Source organism: Gossypium arboreum, chromosome 9 (genome assembly GCF_025698485.1).
Source record: "Gossypium arboreum isolate Shixiya-1 chromosome 9, ASM2569848v2, whole genome shotgun sequence".
NCBI classification, from domain to species: domain Eukaryota; kingdom Viridiplantae; phylum Streptophyta; class Magnoliopsida; order Malvales; family Malvaceae; genus Gossypium; species Gossypium arboreum.
In genome coordinates, this window is record NC_069078.1 from 11,394,805 (window position 1) to 11,400,758 (window position 5,954).

Sequence of the window (5,954 nt, forward strand, 5' to 3'; positions counted from 1 at the left end):
CCAATTGTCATGCCTTGGCATGGTCTTACATGGTATCCTTAAACCCTAATGTCATGACATTTGTATCCTACACATTCCTAAGGTTCAATCGGGACTTTCTAAAATTACTTCTCCGTCAATTCATGCTTGAGTCTTCTCTGAATAATTTCTTAAAATAAATATACACATGCTGGAAATTAACAAAATTAACATAAAATAATAGAATATTGCATTTATTTATCAAGAACTTACCTCAAACAAAATACGATCAACTATATCGATTTAGTCCACTATCTTTTTCTTTCCCCGGTCTAACTCCGGATTTTGTTCTTCTTGATCTATAATAAAAAAACATTTAGCTTATTTAATACTCACATTTATTAAAACAATCTTTGACCCAAACTTTGGCAAAATTACATTTTTGCCCCTAAACTTTTACATATTTACACTTTTTTCCCAAGGCTCAGAATTTAAACTTCATCCTATTTTCTTATGTTTTATGACATGCTGATCATTTTTCCCTTCTATGACAACATCAAATTCTCACTCTAACATGTACTTATGACTATTAGGTATTTTTACCGATTAAGCCCTTTTACTCGTTTTCACTTAAAACCGAGTAACACAAGTTGTATAACATAATTTAAAACCTCATTTTCTATCATAAAACACCAAAATACACAAATTTCACCTATGGGTATTTTTCCAAATATGAACCCTAGGTTGAATTATTGCTCGAATAAGCTTAATCAAGTTATCGGGACTTCAAAGACGTAAAGATCATTAAAAACGGGGCTTGGAATCACTTACTATGGAGCTTGAAAGCTTGAAACAAACCCTAGCTATGGAGAACCCTTGAAATTTCGTCCTAATGAAGAATATGGACAAAAATTGGCTTTTAATTTTATTTTTAATTCATTTTAATAACTAAAAGACCAAAATGCCCTTACTACTAAACTTTCCAAAAATTTCATCCATGTCCAATTTTTGTCCATAGACTTAGAAATTGGTCAAATTGCTATTTAAGACCTCCTAATTAATATTCCAAAGCAATTTCATACTAAAAACTTCTAGAATGTAAGTTTTGCAAATTATTCGATTTAGTCCCTAATCTCAACTTAAGCACTTTATGCATAGAATTTCATCACGAAATTTTCACACAATCATGCAATCATATCATGAACTCAAAATAATAATAAAATAAATTTTCTACCTCAGATTTGTGGTTTCGCAACCACTGTTCCGTTTAGGCCCTATTTCGAGATGTTACAACCAGAGTTACAAATTTATTTATCATACATTTTATTTCATCTAGCATTTATATTTGGGACCTATCAAAATCAAACATATTGTCTCCTAAACATACTTATTTTCCTTGTATCAACGTATCAAAGATAATCACATATTTACATGTCATGATAAATATCATTCTTTTACCGTTTCTTCATAAACATAAATCAATTAATTCATTATATCAATGTTTTATGTACCATCAACTCATATTTCCTTATATCACATAATTAGGTTTCACGAACTTATCTGGCTAAGTTGCAAAAATACCAAGTTCAAGGGCATTTCGGTAATTTTATATTTTCCTCGATTTTTCAACCAATCTTGATCTAAATTAGTAATTTCATTCAATTTATTAATTTAGGCAATAAAATAATTCATTTCACTCAATTTGGTCATTTTTGATATTTTACAAAATTGTCCCTAAAGTTTTACTTTTATTCAATTTAGTCCCCAAGCCTAAAACATGCAAATTAACCACTTTAATGTAACTCATGCTAACTAAATATTCATATATATTTTCCTCCTCCTCTCCATTCCATATCCTTAATGTATATATAATTCTACTATTTTCTCATATGTTCATATCAAGCTGTCCATTTGTGTTATAGTCACTAAATTATTTATATCTTGAGCTACAGAATTCTAAATTAAGAACAGCTTGATGTTTCTGAAACTAGACTCAAATATATTTCTTCATAAAAATTTTAGAATATATAATTTATCCAGAAAGTACATTAAAATCTTCAAACTTACCCCTATTCTGCTGTTTAACAACTTTGACCTTTCCTTACTAAACATTAATTATCTTTTAGTACAAAATTTTGATGATGTTTCTATTTGTTTCAATTGAAAATAGACTCATTAAGGATTTAAAAATATAAATTTAAGCCCCTAATTATTTTTCTCCAATTTTTTATGATTTTCCAAATTCAAAACAGAGGAACCCAAAATTATTCTGACTTCGTCTCATAAAATTTATTATATCTCACAATTTACAATTCCATTTCTTACACCATTTCTTCTATGAAAAACTAGACTCAATAAAATTTAATTTCATATTTTATTAAGACTCTAATTCAATTTTCACAATTTTTGATGATTTTTCAAAGTTTAATTGCTGCTGCTGTCCAAAACTATTTTTGTGCAACATATTGATTACCAAGTTTATAACACCCTTATTTCCATTCTCTAGAATATTTCCTATCATTTTCTATTATTTCCCTTCACTAATATATCAAGAACATAGAACCTTATATAAGAAAACTCTACCTTAACATCATTTTCATGCTTTTGATATTACCTTAGATGAGAAACTCTACTTAAAATATATTGAAGTCTTAAAGTTCTTACCTTGTCCTTTATATTTCAATCTTTAACTTGATTTTTCTCTCTTCTCCAGCTTCTATTTCTTGAATCCAACTTGATATTTTAACTCCCCTTATTCTCCTTAACATTTTTCTCTCTTGGTAGCTATGGAAATTCTTTTGATTTCTAGGTGAAAATGGTGAATTTTTGGTGGAAGGACTAAATTGTAAAGAAAGTAAAACTTTCTTTCTTCTCTTCTCTTCTAACGTGAAATGCATGGAAAGATGATGAATGGTGTATATGTGTGTGTGTGTGTGTGTGTGTGTGTGTGTGTGTGTGTGTGTGTGTGTGTGTTTTCCACACACATATATATACTAAATAAAATAATCATAAATATCTTATTAAAATATTAATAAAATAATATTTATCTAATTAATTAATTTAAAATATCATCAACATAATTATTACATTCTAAAATTCTCTCTCTTACTAATTGACCATTTTTCCTTCATAATCTTTTAAAATTCCATCATTGAGTTATCACTTAATTTGAAAAAATTATTGGTCCTTTAAATTTTTCATATTTATACTTTAACCCCTCAAATTTTGAGTATTTACTTTTAGGCAACAAAAATTTTCTCACTTTTACAATTTAGTCCTTTCTTGAATTAATAATGCAATATATCATAATATACTTCTCAATGTTGACATAATAAAATTTCCTTTTTTGTCACTTTATTTCCTTACTTAACTATATCAAGGATAATATATTACTTTCTTACTATAGTAATTTTCGGGGTATTACATGATCTAAATCGTCAAAGACTTTAATAATCATTTTCTCTAACTCGTTCAACTCCTTCACCTCAGACTTCTTCTATCTCTTTCGGCCTCTGCTTCTACCCTTGGCAGCACCTCCTCAATCCAAACCCTCAATGATGACCATTGTTTTCCTTTCTCCGCCAAAGCATGCGTCGTTTGATTCCCTGATCTAACCACAAATCTAAATGTGAGTTATTCGAATCTTTGGCCATTTCCTTTAATTTCCTTTACTAACACAACAATGCTTGATCTAGCCTCCCCCAGTTACTGCACTTTTTTAACTACGGTAAAGGAGTCCCCCTTCACCACCAATCTCTGAAATCCCAATTCTTCATCCATTATCACTATTTGTACATAGGCTCTTGCCTCTACCGTAGTTGGGTCAGACACAAAATTATTTGGGTATGTACATGCTGCCAGAATATACTCCTTACTGTCCCTAAAAATTATCCTTGACATCGAACTATGATTTGCTTGTTAAACACTCTATCAAAGTTAACTTTAACCATATTTGTCATCGATGGATACCATGCATTATTATTCTAAACAATGTTAGTTGTTATAAATGTTTCAACATTACTAATTTCTATACAATAAGCTTTAACAAAAGAAACGAGGCCAAACACACTTTATCTTTCACCATGATGATAAATTTTGTTTCTATAAAGCCATATTGCCCAGAAAACAATAACTAACCATTTACATTGTTCTTCACCACTATTAACAAATAAACTTGTTAACCATATTTTCCAACTTTGCCCCGAGTTAATGGGTAAGACATCTACACCCACCCCCTACTGGATACGCTTGGTGAACGAGCAGTCCGAGCAAATGTGGCTCACCGACTCTTCCATTAGATGGCAGAAGGGGAAACAATTTACCACCACTAACTTTCTTAGTTGTAAATTATCAAATGTAAGAATGTAATTGTTAGCCAATTTCTAGATTGTAATTTTTATCTTACTCGCAATTTTTAGTCTCCACAATTTGTTGCAAAAAGTCTGTAACAACATTTCCTAATGTACCCCCTCCCCAGTTGGTATTACCACATCCCCATTTAGTAGCCACTTATACCTGCTCCTTGCTGAATATATTCTTGTATTATCACCTCTCCAAACTCTCTCATCCCCTAGCACCATTCTTACAAGTGGAATGGTCATTATTCTGCTCACTTGCTCCTCATCAAATAGCAATTGCAAGGCCTTTGATTTCGAGGTAGCTGACTCAATATTAATAAGATCTACCACTATTGTGTAGTTAATATTAATGTTCTGAATTGCTACTCTTCTTTGTCCAGGGCCCAGTAACCAAGGATCATTTTAAATGTTTACCAATCTGTCATTTCCCACTCTCTACCCCATACCTTGTCCCAGAAGTCTTTGAGCACCCCAAATGCTCCTCCAAGTATACAAAGAGGGAGATATTAAGTCGACACTCATAAAGTCATTATTTGCATAGTACTTAGCTTTCATGACTCGAGCAAATAGATAAGCTGGTTTCATTTTTAATCTTCATCCCTATTTAGCAAGCAACCAATATTGAACTTTGCTAAGTCCCTAAAACCCAACCTTTCCCGTACTTTCGGCTTGCACATCATCTTCCAATTGCACCAATGGATCTCTTTCTTTGTTATAGAATTCCTCCACCAGAAATTACTAATAATACTTTCCAACTCACGATATAAAGTAACAGGCAACAAAAAGTATTACATTGTATAAACTGAAATAGCCTGTAAAATTGACTTGATAAAAACCTCTTTACCTCCAAGCGACAATTGACGAACACTCCAGCTCTCAATACACTTCATAAACATGTCTTTAAAGCTTGCAAAAGCCTCTTCTTTCACCTGGCAACCATTGCTGGTAAACCAAGTTACTTTTTTGAATTACAAGAAATTCTCACCCCAAGCACCTCTTCAATATTTTTCCTTATGTCGCTTAAGATATTACTACTAAAGAAAATTAAAGACTTTTCAAAATTTATCAGCTATCTTGACACCCTTTCATATTCTGTCACAATTGAATTAATAAAATTCGCACCATCCAGACTTGCCTCCCTAAGCAAGATACTATCATCTGCAAAAAACAGATGAGGTAAAGACAATACACTTCCGTCGACCCATACACCTTTAAGGGTCCCCTCAGCCTTCGTCATTTTAAGGAGAGTAGAAAATTCTTTCGCATAAATAAAAAATAAATAAGAACTTAGCAAATCTCCTTATCTTAATCCCCGAGTAGGCTTGAACTCCTCTCTTTGAACCATGTTGAACAAAATCGAATACTTAACCGTTCTAATGCGCCCCATCACCAGTGACACCATTCATCACAAAACCACATACGATGCATCACTTTTTCTATGAAACTCTATTTCACCTTATCATATGCCTTACTTATATCTAATTTCAGCATAAAATACCTTTGGGCCTCAACCTGTTTCTGTTTTAGTGAATGCAATACCTCGTATGCAATAAGCGCATTATCTGTGATTTGTTTTCTCGGAACAAAAGTCGCTTGTGCTTCATCAATACATTTATCCAGCACAGTTCTGAATCTGTT